This window comes from Canis lupus, chromosome 38 (assembly GCF_003254725.2).
Source record: "Canis lupus dingo isolate Sandy chromosome 38, ASM325472v2, whole genome shotgun sequence".
Classification (NCBI taxonomy): Eukaryota; Metazoa; Chordata; class Mammalia; order Carnivora; family Canidae; genus Canis; species Canis lupus.
This window is the reverse complement of record NC_064280.1, coordinates 4,828,570-4,856,542: the sequence shown is the minus strand read 5'-3', so window position 1 is coordinate 4,856,542 and position 27,973 is coordinate 4,828,570.

Below are 27,973 nucleotides of genomic sequence, written 5' to 3'. Positions count from 1 at the left end.
TTTTTTCTTCATTGTATTATTAGTACTGTCATGATGGTCTAAATAAAAAAGTCTGTACTACAGTGAAAAAAATACAGCTGCCGATTTTTTTTTTAAATTGATGGTGGGAAAAATTCTTTTTTAAAATTAATTTTTAAAAAATATTTCATTTATTTATTTATGAGAGACACAGAGAGAGAGGCAGAGACATAGGCAGAGGGAGAAGCAGGCTCCATGCAGGGAGCCCGATGTGGGACTCCATCCAGGGACTCTGGGATAATGCCCTGAGCCAAAGGCAGATGTTCAACTGCTGAGCCACCCAAGTGTCCCCTTAAATTATTTTTTTTAAATTATTTAAATAAGAAAACCAAAACAATCTATGACCAAGTTACAAAGATTTTAAAAGTTTTCATTTTCCCTGCCATAATTATATCCAGATTTATGCCTTTACTAAAGAAATTTATTTATTCTTGATGAAGCCACTTCAAAATGTTATTGAATCATTTGTTTAAAATCCAGTTGTGTCTTTTAACATTTATCAAGTGTTCCAAGAATCACAGGATGTTCAAATAGCTCAGGGGTTTTTTCCAAAGTTATTGGGTCCCTAGTTGTGGATTCTATGTTGTCAGGAAAATGAGGGGAGTACGTATCATTTTACATGTTAAGGATGGTTGAACACAATGGAATTCTGTGTATAAACAATGCATCACGTTGTGTTTCAAATGAATTTTCATCAGCAAAATTTCCATTGAATTTTGTAAGCACTTAATGTGTCTCATTACAAGAGAAGGCAATAAAGATTTATGCTTGTAGGTTTCAGGAAAGGTAATTAAAGGTTCCTATGAAAATAGCCCACACCACTATTGGAGAAGGATTCATAAAATAAATAAACAATAACATTATAATTTTTGATGCTCTTCATGTGTAAATTGCCCACAAAATTATGCAATAAGGTCGTTCAGTTTAAAGCACTTATTTTGCACTCCTTACACAGGGGTAACTCCCATACTTTGAAAAAGAAGTCCATTTAAAAGACAATTTAAGACCAAATTAATAGAGTCATTTTTTTTTAACTTGCTTACAGCCTGTGTTTCTTTAATTTGATTCAGAATATACTTAGCCAAGAAATGCTGAGAAGTAGCATTCACAGAAATCAACTACTTTCCATAAAAATTGACGATATCAAATTCATTAGTTATTTTACTAATTTGTGTACTATATTAATTAACAAAGTGATAGAACGTTAAGCTAATATTCCACTATGCTGTCCAATATAGTGGACTCTAGATATGTTGCTGTTTCAACTTAAATTTATCAACTTAATAAAAATAAGAATTGAGTTCCTCTGTCCACCAGTCACATTTCAAGTGTTGAGGAGTTAGATGTAGCTAAGGATACCATACTGAATGGTGCAATAATAAAACATTTCCATCATTTCAGAAATAACTATTAAAACTGGCATAGAATGACATGTCTTATATTAATTGGCATGTAGTAATGATAAGCAGCTGATAGGGCTTCTCCAGTATGTGTTCAAAAATATACTAATAAATGTATGTCTTATCATATATTGGATATTTTTTTCACAGAGAAGTTATTACATATTTTGGACCATATGCTTATAAGTAACTGGATTTTCTATTAATTTGCTTTATATAGCAAGCAACCCAGGAAAATTTCTAAATTTAATAAAAGTATGCTCTTTTCTGATGTTTTCCTATTGAAAGTATAATTATTTTAAAATATGTGGGGTCATCTGCATGGCTCAGTTGATTAAGCATCTACTTTTAGCTGAAGTCATGATCCCAGGGTTCTGAGATCTAGCCCCTACTCAGTGGGAAGCCTGCTTCTCCCTCTCCCTCTGCCTGCCATTCATTCCCTCTCCTTGTGCTCTATCTCTCTCTGTGAAATAAATAATAAAATCTTTTTTAAAAAAATTAAAAAGAAAATGGTTTCTTGTTACTTTTAAATATCAATTGATTTTATTTTAATTTTCAATATTTTCTGTAGTCAGTGATTTGTTTGCATAATTAATTTTAGTATTTACATTTAAGGTAGGTCAAGTAATGTATTACTGGGACACCTGGGTGGCTCAGTGGTTGAGCACCTGCCTTCCCCCCCGCCACCCCCGGGTCCTGACCCCAGGGTCCTAGGATTGAGACCCACATCGGGCTCTGGGCCAAGAACCTGCTTCTCCCTCTGCCTCTGTCTCAGCCTCTGTCTCTGTATCTCTCCTGAATAAATAAATTAAAAATTTCTAAAAATATATATATTACTAAAAAATCACAAAATCTAGTTTTCTGTTTCAAAATGAAGTATACAATAAATTCTACAGAAATAAAAAAAATAATGATTATGAGGCTTAACATAAACCAGATTATAAACCATTGAGATTCCAAAAAAAATCATCATTATTTTAATTTTACTATTGTCATATTTCTTAGGAAACAAATTAATATGAAATAGAAAATATGGAAGGCAAAAACAACAAAAAAGTACAATAATTATAAGGCACAATTGTAGCATAAGTGCCCATAACACAACTTAGATATGAATTAAATGCAGTTTAAACACAATCTCATCAACTCACTTCCTTAACATATGCTTAGTCTATTATATTATTCTGTGTACTTTTTTTCCCTCAAAATGTCTCTCATTCTAAAGTTTAGTCCAGGAGGCTGCCCTTTTGGAGCTATAATCTGAACAAAGAGCAGTGACCTATGTGAACAGTTATCCTGTGCAACTTAATTGGCCACACTTATAAAGCTTAGCTTTGCACTTCCTTTACTGAGGTATTGATATTTTTATGCAAAGGGAGAATGATTAAGTCCAATAATAAACAGAACAGTTTGATAGGACAGAAGTTAATGGTCTTTTAGCTTTTGCTTCAAAACGTCTAGTAGCATTTATTGAGTGGTAGAGAGCTCCTTCTTGGAAGAGTATCTAAAACATTTGTTTATTCATGAGACATTTAATGAGTTCTATTATCTGAAGGAATTGCGCTGGACTTTCCCACACCAGACTGGTATATTGCTCAGGCTATTAAGGATGAATGGAAATGTTTTGTTTTTATGATTATCAAGTGACTTTCAAAGATGAATACATGGTTTCATTAGGTTTTTCAATTTCAGCACTATTTGAATTTTGGATCAGATAAGTCTTTATTGTCAGGGATTGTCCTGTGCATCATAAGACAATAGTATCATTGGCTTCTACCCTCTGGATGCCAGTAGCATTCTCAGTGAAAATTAAAAATGCCACTAGACATTTCCAAAGCTGCCTTTTGGGGTGAGGCATTTAATACTGCCTCCAGTTGATAACTATTGGATTAAACCACCAGTTATTGATAACTACTAGGATGAGGATTTTCACAATATTGCTCAAACATGGTCATATTCTGCATTGCATATACTCTGCCAGATGGAGATGGAAATTGCTCCTGTCAGGATTTCAGTGGAGTGATAAGGTGGAAATCAACTCACTATAGGCAATAATAGAGAAATGGGAGTCAGAAATTGGAGACAATATATGAAATCCAGCATGCCGAGATGCTTGGTTATGAAGGTGCTTCATTATGAAGTCTTTCGGAGGACTTTGTGGAGTGACAATGAGGAGTCAAATGGAGGAGATATCATGCAGCTAGTGGGTAACACAGACCTGAACCTCAGAGAGTGTTCTGGCTTGAGCTATTCATATAGGAGCATTAGTGTATTGTGATAGGTTAGCCACTAGTACGTGGCACTTTTATTTATGCTAGCTCTTTTTAAATTTTGAATTAAAATTTACAATCAATTAAGACAATTATGGGACATTCCATGAAACATTTGACCAGACTCTAAATTATCCAGAGTTCTAAAAGACAGACTGATAAACTGCCCCATATTGGAGGGTACTAAGGAGATATTTAAACTAGATGCAGTGATGAGTCCCAGGTAGTAGTCTGGAGCAGAAAAAGAACATTACTGGAAAGAAAGCTTCTAGAATTTAAATGCTTGCTCTACTTTAGTAGTAACAGCCCTGGCACTTTACTAAGGTCCATATTTTAGTTTTAATTAATATTTTATCTAAATGTTTGATCTAGTCATTTTTTTAAATTTATGTTTATATTTTATTATGGACCACAATTATGTTTTAACCAATCAGTGTTTTCTTTGTTATTATGTTTCATATTCCCTTAGAAAGGACTTTGTAAGTAAGAAACTCTCTAACACAAATCTGTTTTAATGTTTGTTATCTTTAATTTCTCATTTGCCATATTTTATTTCAATGAAGAATCAATGGTAAAATTAATATTTGTTTTTATATCCTTTTCATATCTGTTAAAATGTTACTTGCATTATAAATAAATTATTGATGTGTACAGGACCATTTTTGAATTTTACTCTCTAGTAACTTACTTTTTAATAATGACACTCTTTATGTTTTAAAACAAGTATGAAAAATATTATGACAAATTCTTTCCCTTATATTTTTAACAAGATTGTCTTTATTACTTTTGATCATTTACTCTTCCTGATAAACTTCAGATTTAATTTATCATGGTACCAAAAACATATATTTGTACATTGACATTAACTTAGATGTAAATTAATTTGTATATTTTTATATTATCTCTCTGAAAGTAATATAATTCTCAATTTCTTTAGTTCTTTAAGGTTATGTTTTACTTCTAATTGCTTTTGCATATCAAAAATAAATTAATGTTATGTTGAAAGGGGGTATTTTTCAGAACTATGCTAATTAGTTCACATAATTACATAAGAAGTTATTGACTTTCATATACTAATCAGATACCTAGCTAAATCCGTTTTAACATGAAATTATGTTTCAATTAATTCTCTGTCGTTTTCCAGATAATGAATCATATCATCTCTAAATAATTATGGCACTTAAAATCTAAGTTGCACTTAGTACAGGCCAGTCACTCTTTTGAAAATTTTATAAGTATTAATTCATGTAACATAGATTTGTAGTTTATTTTTCTTGTCTCATTGTACTGTTTTATATACTCTAAAGTAATATTGTATAGCAAATGACAATCATATTTTTTAATTTATTTTTTCATTCAACTATAATTAGCACAGTGTTATATTAGTTTCAGGTATACAATATAATGATTTAATAATTCAATGTATCTCTCAGTGCACATCAAGATAATTATAATCTTAATATTCTTTCTCTTTCACCCATCATCCCACCTACCTCCCCTACGACAAGCACTAGTTTGTTTTCTGTATTTAAGAGTCTGTTTCTTTGTTTGTCCCTTTTAACTTGTTTGCTCACTTGTATTGTTTCTTAAGTTCCACATGTGACTGAAATCATAGTATTTGTCTTTCTCTGACTGATATGTTTTTAGCATTAAAAAAATAATATAAACTAGGCCCTTCCATGTTGTTATAAATGGCAAGATTTCATTCTTTTTTATGGCTAAGATTCCATTGTACATATACATTCTTTATCATTCATGTATCAGTGGATAATTGGTTGATTCTGTATCTTGGCTCCTGTGAATAATGCTGTACTAAATGTGGAAATGCATAAATCTTCCTGAATTAGCCTTCATTTTATTTGGATAAGTATCCCAAATCAATGTTGTCCATGTATGGTTTGTCCTCATTTTTAGGAATTCTATCCCAATTGACTATCTACATGAACACTTAAATTTGGACCATGATATTTGTGAATTTGTCATGTCACTGAGCTACCAGTTTGAGTTGTATGTCAGTAAGTTTCCTATAGCAAATGAAATTGTAAATAAAATATAAGTCTCTTGCTTATAAATATTAAATTTATGTCACTTCTTAGCAAAGTGCTAATAATCAATATAACTAACTTCTGTAAAATTATGAAATTTATGGCAGTAAATTAAGTATCAAAGTAAATATGTATATGTATGTAAATATATATGTATATATATGAGAAAGTATGTATAAAAAAGAATATATACATTCTCAAACTTAAATGGGCGTTTTTGATGGCCAAAGATAACTGACATTTTAATTTTCCAGATAATGTTAATTTGACAAAAGAAAATTAAAGGCATAGTGACATTTGGTATGGTTTCCCTTTATTTCTTGAAAATGATGAATTTTGTGCTAAATGTACTGAAAATACTTGTTAAGTCCTAATTTTCCTCTCTTGTTATCATTGCCAACCCAGAACTATAATACATGTAATGAAATATTATTGTGAGGCTAATTTTCAGAGTTGATATTCATGTATAACAAATCAAAACCTTAGCTTTGCTAGCATTTTCTTTACTGACACTACAGAAGATACATATTCCCCAAGTGTCTAATATCCTGGGATATATAACTGAAGCAATAGCACCCTTGTCAAAACACTCAACACTCAGGTTATAGACACTATGGGTACTGCCTGATTTGTGAAGCACTTTCTTAAATTCTTAATGATTTTCTCTTTAGGAAGATCTTCAGGTTGTAACATATGTATAAACTTCCAGGTCCAATATTTGGAACTCTCATTTAAAGATATACTTTAAGATATGGTATCTTTAAGCTACTTCCTCATGAATTGGGCATTTTTCTTCTTTAATATTAGGTAAAGAGCCAATTCAAACCTTCTGGCTATAGTTATGTTTGGCAGATTTGGCTTTCTTGGGACTTGAGATATCATAGAAAGCCAAGAAAAAGAGTGAAAAGTGTCTTGGAAGCATGGTGAAGAAAGCTATTGACTTTTACTATTTAAGTTGATCATGACAGAACCCATTTGTAAAATTAAACTTCATAAATTACAAACTCTCCTGTAAAATCTTGAACAATATATTTCAATAAAGTTTGGAGAAAAGTAGGCTATTTTATTGGCATAAATTCAGAGAGGAAAGAACAATTAGAGCATTCCCAGGCTCTGGTTTTTGGAAGATAGTATCAGATAGCAAATCATTTTATAATTTTGTATATTCCACTAATATAATATTATATGGTAAAATTAAGTAGAGGGAGTAATTTTCAAATGGGTAAAGGGACAAATGGAATGAGGAAAAACCTTATACAAATGAAGGTGAATATGTATAAACAATAAATGGGACGGATGGAATGCACAAAATAAGATATATTTTGAAATATATCATGAGTGATCAATAATCACTCTAAATATGAAACTCCCTATAAAGCTAGATATTTATTATTAAACAAAAGTACCAGACAACATAGAGTTTAATTCAAAAAACATTCTTAAAAACAGGAAAAGTACAGAAGAGGTTTAATTCCTCTTGGGTCTTGATGAGATCAATTTATAAACACTCAAATGCATTTTGATATACCAGCAGCATGCAGTTAGACAATGCACTTTAAGATACAATAAAGCATCAACCAAATATTTTCTTAACAAATTCTTTATTTTTTCTAGAAATATTCTATTTCTTGACTAGTAATATTACATTTACCCGATCATTTTCTTCTACATACCTTGCCATTTTCCTACAAATCTATTAAATTTAAACATTGTTTTTATTATTTTGTGTATCAGCTTAATAAGCATATTATTTTGTAATCACAATTATAATGACATTGATATATGTATTTTATAAATAAGCAGCATAATTGGGACAACCAGTGAATTTCCTCCCTGGCTAATAATCTCTTCATTCTTTGTTATCTTTGATTAATCATTTTCCTTGAATAATTATCGCATTCTAGGCACAATTTCACTGATCTGATTTTTTGATTATGCTGTTCATGCTCTTTCAATGGCTTTTTACACCAAGAAAATATTCTCATATTCCTGTTTACAGGGCCCTTCACATGTCTATTGCCTGCCTCTCTAACTTCATTACACTCTCAGGTAACAGGGCTACTTTGAAGTATTCGGACAATCTACTTTAATAGCTCCTTTACTACTTGGTTTTTATCACATCCTTTATCCTTTTCTTTACAGAAAATCAAATAATGGCCCAGAGATACATAGTAAGACCTAAGACCTAGAGCCAGAAACTAGTAGTATCAGTCACTAAATTCCTGAAACATATTATAAAGGAAAATTAGCATCTTTTAGTTTTGTAACAGAGTAATTCTAAAATATATGTTAGGAGGAAAGGCAAGCAGCAGGTTCCTAGGTTATTCCTCCAACCTCAATACCATCTTAGGACATGACTCTTGGGCAATCTCTGTTACAATTTTAACCGGAACACTTGTTAGGAATTTTCAGAACCCAGTTGTAAGATTCTGGCCAAAGACTACCTCTAGGATTAAGTACCTTTATCTATTGTGAAGACCTGGTAATAGGTATCCAGCATTTATGAGTGGCGGCTAATCTCGAGAATAGGCCCAGCCTCTGTGCTTGAGGACGATGTAATTTATAAGATATTGAAGTAGAAAGAACCAATACTGATGGCTTCCTTGATTTGAGGTTGTCCATACACACTCAAGCCTCTTATGACTATGCACATCTTCAGGCCTTCAAAATCTGCCTGGAATGCATAGGTTGTCTGAGATGCTTGCTGTTGCTGTTTTTCTGTTTTGTTTCCTGCCCTGTATACTTTCTTATAACTAAGTAAACTTGATATTGGTTGAAGCTTCTGGTAAAACTTGTTTCTCTTATCAATCTGCTCTTATCTAAGAGTCGATGCTCCTATAAGTTGGCAGTATTTTAAAAACTGCACAACCCAGATGACATTAAACAATCCTTTTGAAATTTCAGTGAAACTCTGCTTAATTTTATCCTTATATGACCTGATACAACTAAACAACTTTTTCACCAGGTTATACAAACATCTACACTAAGTTTTCCAGATGTAATGGACAATAAGTAGAATATGATGTATCCAAAGGAATACAAACCTTGCTATCTTTTGAATTCATACTATACATTAAGATGTTTAATAAGTATTTCTAAATTATTTTCTAGTTGTGTCCTTACATACTTATATAGTAGCCACTAGTATCAGGGGACACTTGTCAAAAATTCGATATAATCAGTCAGAGCAAATAGTTGCCTTTACTTCCTCCAGAGAGGATTAGAATAAATCTCAGCTGAAATTTTGATAAATATTATGTAGTTAGATGTTTATTTTCCTGGTGATATCTGAAGAATATATTTCATTAATTTTCCACTTAGCCAATTTTGATGGGCCAGTCATAAACTGTCATTTTGTTATTTTATACATATTCAACAAAGAAAATATACTTGAAAGATATAGATCTATGTAGCAAACTCTTTTTAAAGTAAGAAACTGATAATCATAAAATTTACAATAGCGGTTACTTCTATGGAAGAGACAGAGAAGGAGCAGTCAGAAAATTTCAAAGTAATGCTGTTGTTCTGGTTCTTAATTAGGGTGACTAGGTCATGCCTGAATTATTATGCTTAATAGTATTCACATGTGATTTTGATTATATAATTGCATCTGAGAAGTGTAACTGGGAAAGTCCTTGGGACAAGATAATTGTCTATGCTAACTAAAGTAAAATAACAGGAAAATTACAATGTGTCTTAAGTGAAAACTTCTTTTGATTCATTATTTTAAGAAGCCTAATCTAAGCCATTCTGTGAAAAAAACTCCCCAAAATGTAAAAATGATCTGTGCAGTATATTTAACTTAAATGTAACTTATAATGTACAGAAAATGTATCTGTGTTTATTTCCATATATATTTAATAATCAGTACTAATGTTTTATGATTGCAATTGAATTTGTCCTGATGAAATCACCAGATACCATTCAATAGTAAGGAAAGAGTTTGACTTGTAACACCATGAGCTATATTTTTTAACTTGACATAGGTATTTTTATTCTATGTTATAAATTGCCCCAAGATTAAAATAACCCACATTTATTGTCTCATAGTTTCTGTGGTTTCAGAAATCTGGGCATGACTTAGCTGGGTCTTGGCTTCACATTTCTCACAAAGTTGTAATCTGTGTCAGCCTAGTGTCTGTTGTCTCATCCAAAGGCTCAAATAGGGAAAAATCTCCTTCTAAACTCACCTATTTATTGTTGGCAGCTTTCAGATCCTTGTGGGTTGTTGGCTAGCAGCTGTCCACAGTTTCTTGTAACATGATATCTCAAATGTGAAAATTTACTTCATCAAAGCTGTGCGCTGAGAAGTCAATAGAGTCCACTTGCAAGACAAAAAGTATAAGATTTTGTAACCTCATTATGGAAGTGACATATAACTTTGCTGTGTCCTATCAATTCTATTCCCATTTAAGGGCTCAAGATTATACGGTCTGTCAATACTGGGTGGTGGTGGTCATTGTTAGTTATCACCAGAAGTGTATTTAGCACACATAGAAGGTACAAATTAATTAACTTGAGTAACGGGTGCTTGGAATAAATCAGTAGAAAATATATCTAGTTGGAAAGGTATGGTGTATTTCAATGTGAGAATAAGGCAAGCCAACTCACTGCATATTTGTAGCTACTGAGATTCAAGGTATGACTTTCCCTTATGGTAGCATTTTACACAATTAAATTTAATTCATCTGACTAATTTTCTTTCAGGCAGAGAGTCAGACACAGGAGAGATTTGGTCTAAATTATAGTCATTTAAATAGTATAGGTAATTACGTCTACTAGGATTCTGAACATTTCATATGCTTTGATCAAATGTTATGGTTTTTAATATCAATATAAATAATCAAACCGCTCAAAAATGTGTTCAAATATCTCAACCTCAAGTATTAGCAATAAAAATTACTATTTATATTTACTCTCTGAAAACACTAAAATGGTTAAAATTATTATTTATCACATCAAAATATACAGCACAAATCCATCTTAAAAGTAAAAGATACGGATCTTAAATCAAAATAACAACTCAGCAGATAAGTGTATATTAAGGGAATAATAGGTATGTAAATTCTGTAGCAATCACCAATACATCTTTAAAGTATTAAAGATTAAAACTTTGCCAAACCACTTAAATATATAGAAAATATATGCTATCATGGTATGAACCAAGGTCAGCAACTTAAATGCTTTATGGCCTGGGGGGGAAGGCTAATTTGTTTTTGTTTCATCTTCGAAATGGTGATAAAAGAACTATCTACTTTGTAAGAATTTTAAATACAATAATGCATTTATGGTACCCAGCCCTGGCTTACTCAGGCCCTTTTAATTCTCCAAGCTTTCTTTGAACTCCTCAGGCACTATTCTGAATGAAAAAAAAAAAAAAAAAGCCTTCAGTCCTTCTGAGATCCCAGGTGTATCCACCATCTCTTTTCAATTGTCATATGTCACATGTAGCGAATCACTTCCCCCTTGTCCCTTGCTACTGGAAATCCCTGCAAATTCAAAATCTTTGCTTATTTTTTTTACATTTCAATAAACCATCTCTGATCCTTTTCAGGCCATTATTGGCACATATTTTTTAATAACCCCATTGCAGCAGGCTTACTTATTTTAAGGATATTTCCACATAGTTGGTAGTTATTTATTTTTATGTTATCTCAGTAGTCAGTGGGTGCTGTACAGCAGAGCAGAGGCCATGTCTTTTAACATAGTTAAAAGCCTAGTTACAGCCTTTGTGCCCCATATATCATAGATGTTCAGTAAATAATGTAGCAAAGGAAAAGGGATACATGATTCTTCTGTATGTCTGATACCATGTGTCCTCCACATATTTTTCCTTAATTCTCATTACAAAGCTATGAGGCAGCATTTTTGTCTCCACTTTAGAAATGATAGAAGTAAAGTCTGAAAGAGTTAACTCCTTTTCAAAAGATCACACTCTGGTAATTATAAAGCAGGGAATGGTTCCTAGACCTGTCTGGTCTAAAGTTCATGCTCTTTTCACTACCCCCTGCCTGAGCGAAAGATGACTAAAGCTGCATTTAAACAAGGGTGCCTGGTGTCCATGCGCATTATTCAAGGACTAATAGGAGCTGAAGTTTGCTTTAGAGAAGAAAAGGCTATCTAAGGACAAGGGAGGCTGTTAGGGAAAGAAGTAGCACAGAAAAAGAAAACTAATGGCAAGACCACCTAGACCAGAACCTGCAAATGATGATACCAAAGAAAGCCTGGGGACCAATAAGGAGTAGCGTCTCCTAGATCACATGGTCATTTTAGGAAGTGTCTACACTGTTTACTCAAGGGTATATAAAGTTATTCTTTTTGTCTAACAAAATCCAGTGAGAACACGCAGTACTTACTGACACTAGCAAAGTAAAGGGAGAAAGAATTGCAGACGGGTTTAGGTTTCAAACCATCATGGTAAAATGTCTTAAAAATGTTATGTCTTTCCATATTTATCTACTGTACAACTACAAATTCTGTAACAGTATAAGGCTATCACTTTACTTTGTGTGGTGGTTAGTTTTATGTGCCAGCTTGACTGGGCTATGGGTACCCAGGCATTTGATTAAACATTATCTGGAGTGTATACATGGGGGTGATTCTGAATGAGATCAACATTGAGTCAGTAGATCCAGTAAAGTGATTTTGTGTGTGTGTGTATATATGGCTACTATCATGACCATCATAGTAAAAACTGGAAATTGACCTCAAATTTTTGTTATCTATTTTCCTGCTACATTTTTGTTGTTATTTTCTTTATTATTTATCACTTTTTAACAAGCTCATTTACTCAATATTCCATTTTTGGATTGTTGCATGACAAATTACCCCAAAATTCAGCGGTCTAAAAAAATAAAATTATTATTTATGGCTTTTGTGAATCAGAAATTTAGGAAGAGCTTGCATACAGTGGTACTACCTTAGGGACTCAATGATTACAGACAGATCATTACTGGAACTGTCGCATCTAAAGGCTGGGTAGTGATTTCTTTCTTCAGAGTCTTAAAGTTTCTCCATGGTGCCTTTCAACCAGGGCTTGTTTGATCTTTCTTACAATATGGATGCCTAAGGACAACTGAATTTCTTACAGTTCTGGGCTCCAGGGTGAGTGCATTGGCAAAAAAACAGAAGTCATTTTATCTTTTCTGACCTAGCCTTTGGAAGATATACAGCATCACATCTTTCTGATTACAGTGGAGTTATAATTTGGCCCAAAGTCAAGCAAAGGTGTCATGGTCCCCACTTTTGACCAGAAGAGTATTGAGTTCACATATAAAAAAGCATATAGGACAGGAGATATTGTTAAGCTGTTATCAGAATATACATTCTGATGGGGCACCTGGGTGGCTTAGTCAGTTGAACAAAGGACTCTTGGTTTCAGCTTAGGTCATGATCTCATGAGTTGTGAGATCCAGCAGGTCTGGGCTTAGTGCTCAGCCAGGAGTCAGTTTGAAGATTTTCTCACTCTTCCCCTCCCCACACTCTTGTGTGCATGCACATGTGATCTAAAATACATAAATAAATACATGCATGCATACATACATACAGAAATCTTTTTAAAAATAATCTACAAAATAATACTCTTATTTTTTATATACTGATGTCTATTGCATCCCCCAATACACACATTAGAATATAAATTACACAAGGACAGAGCTGTTTGTGTGTTGGGTTTATATGATTATTCAAAAAGTTATTGACTTTCATCTTCTAATCAGGTACCCTATGAAATTCCTCATGACATGAATTATCTTTCAAATGATTCTTTGGAGATTTACCAGATAGTGTCATCTTGACATCCATAAATAATGATGCCACTTGACATCTTTTATGTAGAACTTACACACCCAAACTTGAATATTTTATAAATATTAGTTCATGTAATATAGATTTATAATGTATTCTTCTTGTTATTGTAATTTTATATACCTTAAAAATAGTGTTGGCTAGTAATGATAACAACCATATTTCTTTCTTAAGACATTGTTGTCCATATATTCCTTGATGGTAAATAATGCACTTTTTTAAACATTTTGTCCTATGTTTTTAAGCTGATAGGTATAAAATAGTTTATGTATTTTTAAACTTTATTTTATATTTGTGTGTGTGTGTGTCACTTATGTCAATGTTAAAATACAAGTATCTGTGGACCCAGGGATGGGGGTCTTTGAATTCTTCAAATTTGCATAAATATATTTTAAAGTTGTGTACATTAAATATGATGATACATAGGGACTGCTTGTTAATTTGCCTAGTACATAGGATGTACAAAACCTGTTATCCATCCCAACCCCCAAACTTTTGCAACTGGCATTCAAATGTGCCAGATGTTCTAGGAATTTGATATATAACAATGAACAAAGTACACAAAGATGTTTGTATTCATATATATGAGAAACTAATATATTTTTTGTATGAAATGAAAATACAAATTTTTTTTTAGATTTATTTGTTTTAGAGACAGAGGAGGAAGCAAGTAGGAGAATGAGAGAAGGAAAGAGAGAATCCCAAAATAGACTCCCCACTGAGCACAGAGCCTAGTGTGGGGCTCAGTTGTAGGACCCCAAAATCACGGCCTGGGCAAAATCAAGAGTTGGCAGCCCAACTGACTGAGCCAGCCAGGTGCCCCAAAAGTGCAACAGTTTGGTGACTTAGTCAGTTAAGCATCTGCTTCGGCTCAGGTAATAATCCCAGAGTCCTGGGATGGAGTCCCACATCAGGCTTCTAACTTAACATGGAGCCTGCTTCTCTCTCTCCCTCTGCCTACTGCTCCTGCTGCTTGTGCTCTCTCTGTCAAATAAATAAATGAAATATTTTTTTAAAAAGTGCAACAATTTAAACTAGAATTCTATTTGACCTTTGGAATACAATATGTCAGTAAATAAGATGGCTTCATTTTAAACATTTATCTCTCACACATACTTATAGGTAATATAGTAACAAATAACAAATGCAAAATAAAAATCAGCTTTTATATGACCACTTAAGTTAGCTGTTGATATGGCATATAAAATACTATTTTTTTTCAGAAATAGAGCTTTTTCTTTATAAGAGACTATATTAATTTTAGAATCTTTATTAGCAATAATGCACAAGGTTACAGAAACAGTAATAAACAGAAATTGAAAACATATTTCAGAATACAAGTCTAGATATATTATGAAATAAATAACCAAGTTTTCTCTCCTGATCTCTATTTAATAAATATTTACAAGTGCCTGTATTTTTTTTCCAGACACTATGTGAGGCATTATAGATAACACAATGAAAAGGAAAGGTATATTCTATGACATGATAGAGCTTAGAGAGGAGTAGAAGAAAGCTAAAATAAACACATAAAAGTAAGAAATTAAATAAAATATTCATCAACTTTGCCAAATTGTTGATATGGAAAATATAGTAATACAAAAGAGAATAATAGGAGCAATGTATTTTCAGTATCATGGCAGAGGCTGCTTGATATTCATAAAGACCTATTTCTACTTCCTCTGGAGGAGAACTCTGATTTTTTTAATGAGTACCTCAACGCTTCAAATAAGTACTGACTTACCAAATTTTTCTTGAAATTAGCAATGGCCATGTAACCAACATCCAGTCAGTGGAAGAAAAATAGAACTGTCTCTTCTTTATCTCCATCCTGACATCCAAATGTGATGTGAGGACCTAAAGCCATTATTGTGCACCATAAGATGGCAGCCACATGTTGAGAAAATAGGAAGAGCAAAAGAGAAAGTTATGATTACCCAGTGATTGTGAAACTACTAGGTTACCCCAAGACTCCCTATCAGGAGTTTTGCATGAGAAAGAATTAATTCCTTGAAGTTGAAACATAGAGATTGGAAAAAAGAAAAAAACCAGTCCTATGAATACAAGTTGAGTGAAGTAATAAGGCCAAGGAAAGACAGAAAACAGAACAGCAGGAAAGTGTTTTGCCTTAAAGAAATAAGGCTAATGTGGATTAAATAAAGTGTATTGGTGAGAAGATATTAAAATATAAAGTTGAAAAAAGATTTGGAAGGTGCACACCATTCTTCGATTATAGAATTGTTTATTCAACACCTACTCTGTGCTTACTACTCCTTGAAGCTTAAGAATATGGCACTGATCCTGTCAGAAAAGGTTCCTTTTTTTCATTTCATTATTTTTCTGGCAGAAGTTTAAAACATAAGTAAACAAGCAAATGATAATAGGTAGTATATAAGAGAATTATATAACAATTGGATGAGGTTGTCTATTGACCTAAGAGATAGTAGGTCATATTCTAAATTCAATGGGAAATAGAACGCTAACAGGGAAATGACATGACTTAAGATATTAGTGTAGTTATCATATGGAAAATAGATTGGAGAGGGTAAAGATACATATTAGAGGCTGAACTGTGTCTTGATAAGATATATATATATATTTTTTGGCCAGGAAATTGACTATAAATTTAGAAAAAAATCCAGAAATTCAATATGTATTTGATAAAAACACAGGGCATACTGCTTTCTGGTTTCAGCCCTTGCAAAGTACTTATTCATTACTCCCAACTTTACTTTTTCTTTAGAAAAAGACTAACCTTCAAATTTTCCCTTGATATTAGTCGTGGCCACCTTACAAGCTAAATATCAATAAAATCTCTTAGATGCGTCAGAGAACTGAAATTGCTGGCAAACTACCAATCCCAAATACGGAGAGTCAGGTATATTCGGATAGTCACAGCTGAGATCTGCTTATGTGGAGTAGAAGCTGCCAGATGCCACAAGTTGGCAGGATATTTGAACACTATATTTGACATAGTGCTGGAAGTGGAGTGAAGACTATCACGAGACTGAAAAGCTCCTGATGTTTTACACTGGTGGGAATTTTCTACACTTTTGCAGATTTTTCCTCAGATACCTCACCAAATTCTCAAAGAGTGGATTAGAGAAGGTTCCCGAGATGTAATGTCAGGGAAAAGGGGGACAGTAGCCATTGTGAAACTGCTCAGACACTTATCCCCAACAAAGGCTTGACCCTGGGGAAAGGAGTGACCAGAGTGCAATTCAGGAACCTTACCCATGTCAAGGAATGGACCAGACCAAAGAAGCTAGCTCTAGCCTTCTTGGCACATCTATCTATCCATCCACTTATCCATGCACAAATGCATAAATAAAAATATATAAATAAATAAACATATAAAGAAAAATAAGAAATAAATGATAATGAATGAATGGATGAATGAATGAATGAATGAATGAATGACAAAATCTATAGGGGATAAGGCTATGAAGAGAGTCTGGGAACACTGTCACTAGGGAAGAGACGAGGGGATAAAAAGAAAAAGAAGCTCTACTTCTGGAGAAGGGCAGACATATTTCTGAAGGGCACATTCACCAAACACAGGCCCCCTGAAAGACTGAAAATTAAAAGGATCATGTAATGGCCTCACTCTTTCACAGCCTACCTTTACACTGAGAAATGCTAAACAGTAATAACAGTGAATTACAGCGACAAGACATAGACTTTCTCTGAGGTCCAGCATAAGGTGAAACTCCAAGGCCAAAAGTTGATAGAAAAAAAAAGCCCCCTAGACCAGTTTGAAGCCTCTGGTGCCTATATTCAAATGAAGTAGGAAACACAGCCCAACAACTAGAAAGGTTAATATAAAACTTCACTCTAAAGGTCATTTATCTCAATAAATATTACTCCATACAATGTCTGGCTTTGGACAAAAAAATTGCAAGCATGTTAAAAGGCAAGAACAAATGTGTCTGAAGAGACAAAGCAATCATCAGAGCCACATTCAGGTATGATACAGATGTTGGAACCATCAGACATAGAATTTGAAATAACTGTGATTAACACATTAACATTTCTGATGGGAAAGTTTGGCAACAGGCAAGTCCAAATAGGTCATGTCAACAGAGAGACAAAAGCTATAAGAAAAAAGGAAGGGGAGGAAATTCTAGATATTAAAAACAAAGTAAGAAAAAAGAGTACCTTTCATTGACTTATCAGTAGACTCAACAGGATAAAGGAAAAAAAAATCACTGAACTTGAAGAAGGGTCCATAGAAACTTCCTTAAATGAAATAAATATGGAATAAACTGATCAATGGTTGCCAGGGGTTCAAGTGGAAGGGGGAGGGTTGAATAGGTAAAGTGCAGGGCTTAGAGGGATGAAGCTATTGTACGTGATACTCTAATGGGAAATGTAAAATATCAAATACTTGTCAAAATTCATAGACTTTATAGCAAAAGAGCAAACATTAATGTATGTCAAGTGTTAAAAATGATTTAGCAGCCTAGGAGATAGCTGGCCTGAATGCAGGATGTGACAAAAGAATCTAAATGTATTCCCAATGTATAAAACATCAATGAAGGAAATGGAGAAAAGTCGCTGAGCAGAGTAAGTTTGGAAAAGTTAGGAGTCTGTAAGACAAAAAGCAAAAGAAACTGTACATAAACACTACACTTTGTTGGTAAAGTTGTTTCCCACAGGGTTATTAGTTAATGATTCTGGAAGCACTATGCTTCTATGATGGAATTGAATAATCAAGTAAATGGATGTTGAATGGTCAGAGCCTGGTTTCTCACTGTTGGAGTAAAGGTTACAGATAATCAGGGGAAGTAGATGAGAACAATCCATGTTATGATGGATTAGAATTGGAGACATCGGTATGAACTCATGTTTAGCTTAATATGGATTCAGATGGTTACACATAGAAATCTTTATATATATGTTCATATACACAACTTAGCCTGCACACATATGTTTCCTTGCTCTGTCAGTTGAGAGGGCCTAGAAGCAAGGAAACTTTAGTAGCAACGAGCAGAACTAGCACTCAGATCTATACTATCCTCCAATAAAAGGAACTTGTACTTGTTAAAAATAAATAAATAGCTGATTCTGGACTATGGAAAGAAATAGATAAGATAAGCCTAGAGCTTCTTGTACACCGAAGGTAAGGAAGCCATTAAAAACAAGCAAACAAATGAAAAATCCTCAAATATTGTAATGTATTAAAGGGACATAGGGGCCAACTGAGAGTTCCCAGTGACCAAGAATGGAACAATTTGAGCAAGAAAGTGAATTCCTAATGGATTATGTAAAATCAGTAGTCATCACCCTAAACGATACAAATAAATATTTGAATGGATAAGAGGTGGAGAATAGATAAATTTCTTATGCATTATATTTCAAATAATTTATGGAGATACTCCTCCCTGGAGACTAAACATACCATCCTACTCCTTAAGTGTAGGTTATAAATAATAACTTTCAAAAAGTATAGTATAGGGATCCCTGGGTGGTGCAGCGGTTTGGCACCTGCCTTTGGCCAAGGGCGCGATCCTGGAGACCCGGGATCGAATCCCACGTTGGGCTCCCGGTGCATGGAGCCTGCTTCTTCCTCTGCCTGTGTCTCTGCCTCCCTCTCTCTCTCTCTCTCTGTGTGTGACTATCATAAATAAAAAAAAAAATTCAAAAAGTATAGTATAGAATGGGTATAGATGGATATGCAAAGATTTGATCAAATTTCTTTACTCATTTTAAACAAATATGCAAGCAAATAATGCAACCAATATAGAATTCAATATGTTTTCAATGAAACTTCTCTTTAATGAAATACATATTTTAATCTTTGCTAAACTAGAGGTTTCCCTATTACATTACTCACTTGATAATTATTTAAAAGAAAGTGCCAGAATATATATCATTTCATCAAGAAATATGCGTCTCCCATTTCCTCTTCATCTGGGTTATACATTATTCCCATGTGCAGTAACAAAATTCTACACTTTCCAAAGTATAAAACTACACATCTCTTTGAAAAGTACTCTTATGATTTTGCATATTATACACCAGATTATACAATTGCAAGAATATAAACTACTTTCATAAGATTATAACGTAAGAACTAGTTGTACATTTAATGAATAAAATTGAATGATTATCTTCTTGTAGGCACTAAACTCAAATGTTGTATCTTTGCTCTTTTTAATTGTTTTCAAAATCCTGGTTTTAGGGACACCTGGGTGGCTCAGCGGTTTAGTGCCTGCCTTCGGCCCAGGATGTGATCCTGGAGTCCCGAGACTGAGTCCCACATTAGGCTTCCTGCTTGGAGCCTGCTTCTCCCTCTGCCTGTGTCTCTGCCTCTCTCTCTCTCTCTCTCTCTGAATAAACAAACAAACAAACAAACAACAAACTCCTGGTTTATGGTAGATAAAATCAGAAAACTTAACTGTTTCTTGCACATGAAATAACCCGCCATTGTTTGCAAATCACCCTTTAAAACACACAAACAAACCAACCAAACAAACAAACATGTGCTTGATTCTTTTATATCATTAGGCCTTTTCTGTTTCCTTTGTGGTAAATTAGAATCTTTTGTGATTGCCTTCAGAGAGCTCTCCTGCTGTTTTAAGCATACATGCCCATTGATATTACGGTTTTCAAAACACATGTAATAAATTGTGAATTACGTAATATAAAAACAATTAAAATGTAGATTAAGGTTTCTTAGAATATTACTGTCAGCAAGGGCGTGATGTTTTATTTTAGAGCTATTCAAAGTAATATATTAATATTTATGACATTTACTCAAGCCTCACAATCTGTTATGATTTGTTTCTGGGACCAAATGTTTCCTTGTTATAAATCTGTTAAAAGAAAAAAGTAGTATTTGTACCTAGCAACATCTAATAATGTTTGACTAGTGAAAAGATCCACTCTCTGTAATATGTAAATAATATTGGGTAGAATATATTTCACATGGAATAATTTTATATCTTTAAAAATTCATTTTATCAGAATTTATATTTTTGAGTTTTACTGTGTGCAGTATAGAATGCTATGCACTGTGTAGATTCAAATGGCTTGGTGTCAGAAATGAGCGAAATCACAGGCTGTACCACCAGCTTTCAAAAGAGGAATAGTTTTGAAGCTCAGGCATAGCTAGATCTGCCAAAACCGTGAATGCTTTGGCAACTAAATTTATGATGAAGATTCCCCGGCCCAATTTCTTTTTGATTTTTTTTTATCCTGAGAGAAATATGTTTACTTAGGTTGAAAATCTTTATGACCTTATACAGTTTAATAAAAACTTCTGTTGTTTTTGTTTTCTTTTAGATATTCAGTGTTACAGCTTTGGTTGGGGTTAGCTATCTTTCAAAAAAACGAAACAAAACAAAACAAGATAAAAGTTAAAAGACTTGGGATCCCTGGGTGGCGCAGCGGTTTGGTGCCTGCCTTTGGCCTAGGGCGCGATCCTGGAGACCCGGGATCGAATCCCACATCGGGCTTCCGGTGCATGGAGCCTGCTTCTCCCTCTGCCTATGTCTCTGCCTCTCTCTTTCTCTCTCTGTGACTATCATAAATTAAAAAAAAAAAAAAAAAAAAAGTTAAAATACTATGCCCTGAACTAATATTCCTTAAAAAGAGAGAGAAATATTCCATAGAATATTAACAGCTATGTACCACAAAAAACAAACAAAAATAAATCTCCAGTGTTAAATAAATTTGAGAAATATTGAGTCAAACTATATTATACATTTCCTTGATGAAAGGATGATGATAGCATTCATGATAAAATAAACTGAACACTGAACTACCAAAAGAAGGATTTGTTTTTTAATAAGTGTGTGTGTGGGGGGGAGGGGTGAGTATACGTATATTGAGAAAGGGAGAGAGAGAGAGAGGAGAAAGAGAGAGAGAGAAAAAGGAAGAGAGATTTATTGACTCATATAGATGTTGGAATAAATATAAAATCATTTATGTAAAAAATGTAAATAGCAGCTTTAGTATTTTTCCAAGGCTGGATCTAAATTTGACTAATCATGTTTCAATTATCTATGTAGTATATTACATGTGACAGCCATTATTTCTAAACATATACCAACTTAAATTATTAACATTAAATAATGTTCCCTCTAAAAAGTAAATCAACTTTAAAGTTTGTCAATATCTGAGCAACATAAAGATTTCAAAATCATTTGTGGCAAAGCAGAATCCTATGCCAAAAATGATGTCTAAAAGTTTTAATTTAAAAGTATTTTTAAGAATTAAGTAATTAATTGGTGCTATATATTTGTATTTAACTGGATGCCTACCACACAAAGAGAAATTAACTCCAAGTGCCTTAAGAACTATAACTTAAACAACAAAACCTAACGTATTTAAAAAATAGTGGATTATAACATTCTAACTGTTTTAAAGGTAATACTTTCATTAAAAGGAAGCAAAAGGACTATTATTTAATTTCATTATATTAAAATTAAGAACTATGTTTTATTAAGTCACAAAACAATTCTCATGGAGATCTTTGTTACATGTCTAACTGGCAAAGAATGGCTCTGATATTATAAACTCACAATCTCAAAAAAGAGACAATCTCAATTCAAGAGAAAAGAGGTAAAGCAGAAGAAATACAAATGACCAATAATCATGAAAAATTACTAAATAATATTGTTAATCACAATATTAAATTCACAATTAAATCTTTTACACAAACCAAAAAAATAAAAAATGTAAAATCTTTAATAGCAAGTGTTGACAAGGATTAGGCTCATTAGATTTTGCACTGTGCAAAGTCTGTAATAAATTAAACTATGCAGTTGGAAGAGAATGGGCCTTAACATTTTAAAATGAGCAAGTATGTGTTCTAGTTGTAAGACTCAGCATTTACACTAGTAGGTTTATATCTTAGAGAAGGTCTTAATCATTTCAACCAGTAAACATGCATAAAAATCGCACTATTGCCTTGTTTTTAAGAACTAAATGATAATAATCCCCAAATCTAAACAGAATAATGGAAAAATAACTTAGTGTTCACACAATGGAATATTATAAAACACTGAAACTAAATAAACTTCAGCTTCATGTGTCAGCCTGGATTTATCTCCTATGTATAATGTTGAGTGAAAAAAAATTAAAAACTTTTATAAGAATTGAAATAATTATTCTGATTCTATATAGTACAAAAATTAGTAATCTATTAATATTAAATTGGGTTGTGTAAGTAAGTGATACCATTTTATGCAATGTAGGGTGATTTTTTTAAAAAAGACTTTATAAGGATGCCTGGGTGGCTCAGTCGTTGGGCCTCTGCCTTCCGCTCAGGACATGATCCCAGAGTCTCTGGATTGAGTCCCACATCAGGCTCCCTGCATGGAGCCTACTTCTCCCTCTGCCTATGTCTCTACCTCCCTCTCTCTGTATCTCTCATGAATAAATAAATAAAATCTTTAAAAAAATAAAAATATTTTATATATTTATTTGAGAGAGAGAACACAGAGGGAGAGGGAGAAGATGTTTATGTAATAGATGTTACATAAAGATAAATGGTTTTTGAATATAAAAAGAGTATTTAAGGACAACAATCTTATTGATGCAGGAAAGCTTTTTTCTTGTCTCCCTGAGTTGAAGAATGAAACTTGTGGACAACAGAGAGTGAACAAAGCGGCAAAAGTTTATTAATCAGAGATACAGAGAAAGCTCTCAAAAGTGAGAGGGGTCCTGACAGGGTTGTCACTGAGGGCTTGTATGGTCTCTTTTATAGGAAACTGACCAGGACCTTGGTAAATTTATTGTCAATATCAGAGTGGATTTGCAAATACCATGGCTGTGTTTAGAACAAAACACATGGTCAAGTCCACATGGTGGACTCCTAACTCTCATAATGACAAACAAGATGTTCCTGTGAATATCATGAGTCCAAACAAGGTGTTCCCGTCTCTCTGGTTAATATCTCCTCCAAAACATTTCTCTACATCTAGGATTTCTGTGAGCCTTAATGACACATTTCTTTGTAGTCTGGTAAGTTTCTGTGATTACTTAGTAGCCATTAAGGGGGGATACTCTCTAATATTTTGGAGCTAAGGAACCAGGTTTATTTTTTCCTTTTTTTTTTAACTGTCTTATCTCTGTTTTCTTGGAATGGGTAGGAGCCTGACCCTGGGGCCTTTCCCTTATCTTTCCCAGCCTAGCCCCATCTGCCCCTCACTCAGTTCCTACATCATTATGAGGCAGTGACTTCATTTTCAACAGAGAAAATGAACATCAACTCAGAATGGAGGAAAAAGTTTTGTGTAACTTGTTTTGTGGTTATATTAAATAAATTAAACATTTGATAACTACCATACCCTGAAAGTATATGAAATCACATCACTACTTTTAATGTTTGTTTTTTCCATTTGTTTCTTCCATTAGATCACTGTAGATTTATTGTATGTGCTCCCAAGATCCTTCTTTCTCTTAAAGTTAAAAGTATCTCATGTTATTGGAACAAATGAGAGATGAGACTTTGATCTTACTTCTATCCCTTTCCACTGTTTCAGTGGTGTTCCGACCTTAAACATTAGACACTAGGAATAAAGAATATGCTCAATCTGTGAGAAACCAATTACAGAGTTTTCAAAGCATAATAAGACCCTTCCTACACAAGTTTGCTTAAATAGAAAATGCTGGTTGGATACATCGTGGACTCATCCAATCTCACCAAGCCATCAAAACTCAGTGGAAAAAAACAAAAAAACAAAAAAACTCAGTGGAGCTACTTGAAAGAGAGACAGAGAATGCTGCTGTCAGGTGCTAGAGGAGACCATTACAGCAACAAGACCTCAATGAAACGTCTTTAATCACTCACTGTGATGAAATAAGCAAGTTCTAAACCAAAGAAAGCACTAACTTCTATTCCACTCCCCTCTGTGAAAGGCATACCCTGTTCAGAGTTAGGTCGGTACAGTCCTGGGGGTTGTCTCACTACTGAGGAAATCCAACAAAGACTCCAGCGGTTTTATAAACCAAAGGCCAAAACGGGGTGTGGAGTGAGGTCTAGGAGTAGAAAAGTACTGTGTACTAAGTCAGAGTGGGGAAAAGTGTCTTCATGGTTTCCCTTTCCTCCAGCCTCCCCATCCTCATAAGAAGGCTTGGGAGTGGATCCAGAAGAAGACCCCTGCCCAAGGCCTGGGATAAGGACCTAGAAATGCAAATATCTAGAAATCATAAGGATTAGAAGGTCGTGAGTCCTTGAATGAACCTTTCTTTAGAGACGGCAGTGCACTAATCTGATGTAGAGAGGACAGCTTTTAGGTAAAGTCTTTGTATTTCAGAATCTGACCTGAATAATCACATAAAGATATATAATCAGGAGCCAGATTCTCACAGGAAGTTTTCATAGTTAGGTGGGGACTAGGCCAGAACCAGAGGTAGGACCACACACAATTTTTTTTTTATCTTATTGGATAAAGAGCATATATTAAATCCATTCCCTGGTTTAAACATTGCTTGATAATGACATTCAGTTGTCGGATTGCCATATGCTGAGAAATATCTATATGTAGTTAAAATATAGCTGAAACTTGTCTGTGGATGCTGAAAAAAATAGAACAGAATGTTATATTGGCACAAATATAGTGAAGATTTCCTAATTAGAAGTGTTCAAGGAGACATTCATAGTTATATAATTTTAGATTTGGAAACAACCTGATATATCCAAATCAATCTATTGACTTTAAACAGGCATATAGAAAAGTAGAATTTAAAAAGTTTGTCTGAACTCACACAATTAATAATGGCATATCTGAGGCTAAAATCTAGAGCTCTTGGTTCATAAGCCTATGAACATTCCCCTGCATCACACAATCCTGAAGTCAAGAGGCATGTCAGATACTATTATAGAAACAGTATGAAATAATACTCGACAACACCAGTAGAGTTTGGACTACTTCATTTGGGAATTTCATAATCAAACTGCAGAAAACCAAAAGCAAAAAGGAGATAATAAAATAATCCAGTCTCTCAATTTATGAAAATTAATATTTCATAAAACCCCATATATGTTGTGTATATGCAGTCCAAACACTGGGAATCCTGGCTCCCTGAAACAAATATTTAGAACAAAAACTATACTGACTTTATTCACAGTGTAATAGTGATCTGATTGGTCAGAGCATTTTGCTCTCTAGATGAAAAGTCTTCTCCATTTCTTATTTTTCATAGTCACAAATGAAATACCCAGCTACTAACAAGTAAATGTCAGTAACGTTCAGTGATTCAGACATTTCATGTGTGAAAGGGGCACACACAATTCCCGCAGAATAATTCTATCAACAGTGATGCGATGATTGCCTTTATGATAAGAGTGAAGATTTAAGTAAGCACTGATAGCTTTTGAGAATCATATTCAGCTGCTCCAAGATTGTCAATAGGTCACTTACCTTGAGAAGGCTATTTTTGCTGTGTTATTTTATTTTGACAGTCAGGCACCTGGGCTTACTTGAATCTGATAAATTTTAAGAAAAATTCTCCACTCTTAAATAGCTTCTTTTGTGATGTGCTGTAGTTACTTCTATTTGGGAATCCCTACTATATTGTACAATTGCAAATCACCTTACATATACTTAAACTTTAACTCATATTCTAATATTGCTTTTTAAGGAGGTTCAATATTTTAAATTTGGAATATCTTAATATCTTACATCATTAGGTTTTATCACTTTAACTTAAAAATATCTAAAAGTACAATCTAAAAAAATTCATGTCAGTGATTGACCCACTTTATGCTATAGGGACATACTGGTAGTTATTCTATCCCTTTAAAAGGAATTAAAACTTTTTATAGACAACAAAATGAAAAGAAGCTAGCATCAGAGAAATTATTTTTCAAGAATTTGTTTTGTCTTATGGGAAAATTGATTACATGTGTGGTTATAGATTGTTAAAGTTTTTAATTACATGTATGAGAATAGACATTTTTTGAGAATACAAGTGAATTTTATAAAAATGTTAGGTTTAGGGGCACCTGGGTGGCTCAGCAATTGAGCATCTGCCTTTGGCTCAGGGTGTGATTCCAGGGTCCCAGATTGAGTCCCACATCAGGCTCCCCACAGGGAGCCTGCCTCTCCCTCTGCCTGTGTCTTTCATAAGTAAATAAATAAAATATTTTAAAAAATAAAACAATAAAATAAAATGGTTGAGTTTAAATATTAGTTGCGTGTTGTTTCTTATGTTTTACCTTTTTAAATAGACATTTATTATTATTATTATTATTATTATTATTACTTAGAGGGAGAGCACGTGAGTGGGGAGGGGCAGAGGGAGAAAGCGAGAATCATAAGCGGCTCCATACTAAGTGTAAACGCGGGGCTTGATCTCACAACTCTGAGATCATCACCTAAGCTGAAAGGAAGACTTGGATACTTAACTGACTGAGCCACCCAGGTGTGTCTAAAGACATTTTTAATTATTCCTTTAAAAAATGGTGTTTTAAATTTTTAGTAAAAAAAATTAAAATATTTTGACTTATCCAGCGGAAAAATAAAGAATCCTTAATTCCTTATGATGTACAAAGGGGAATCAAATGATATATCAAGTATCCATTTCTAGGAAATATGTTTCTAGATGATGATGAAGTTTTTTCTTTATTAAAGTGTAGTTTGTATATTATATTCATTTCAGGTGTACAACATAGTGATTCAGCATTTATATGCATTACTAAGTGATCACCATGATAATCTAGCTACGATTTGTGACCATACAAAGATATTACAATATTATTAACTATATTCCCTATGCTGTGCTTTAAATCCCAGGACTTATGTATTTTATAAATGAAAGTTTCAGTAGAAGCTTTTTTAAATCCACTCCTCCTATTTCTTCCACTTGTCTACTTTCCCCATCTCACCCTCCATCAAGTATATGTTGTTCTCTGTATCGATGAATCTTTCTGTTTTATTCGTTCATTTGCTTTTTATTTAAGATTCCACATAAAGTGAAATCATACAGTATTTATCTTTTTGTATAACTCTGCATATAATTATCTGTATAACTTCTGTATATAATTTCTGTATAACTTCCATATATAATTTTCTATATAACCTCTGTATATAATTTCTCTTTGCATATAACCCACTGATCCACCCATCTTGTCACAAATGCCAAGACTTCATTCTTATTTATGGTTGAGTAATAATTCTAGATAGATAGATAATTTATATATATTATATATCCAAATATATAATTATATGTATTCTATATGTATGTAGATATAATTACATGTATTATATATTATACATATATTACATGTTATATATGTGGAAAATATATATGTTATGTCATATATTATATATATAAATATTTACCACACCTTTAAATTTTTTTATTATGTTTTAAAAAATTATTTTTATTTATTCATGATAGACACAGAGAGAGGCAGAGACATAGGCAGAGGGTGAAGCAGGCTTCCCGCAGAGAGCCCTATAGGAGACTTGATCCCAGT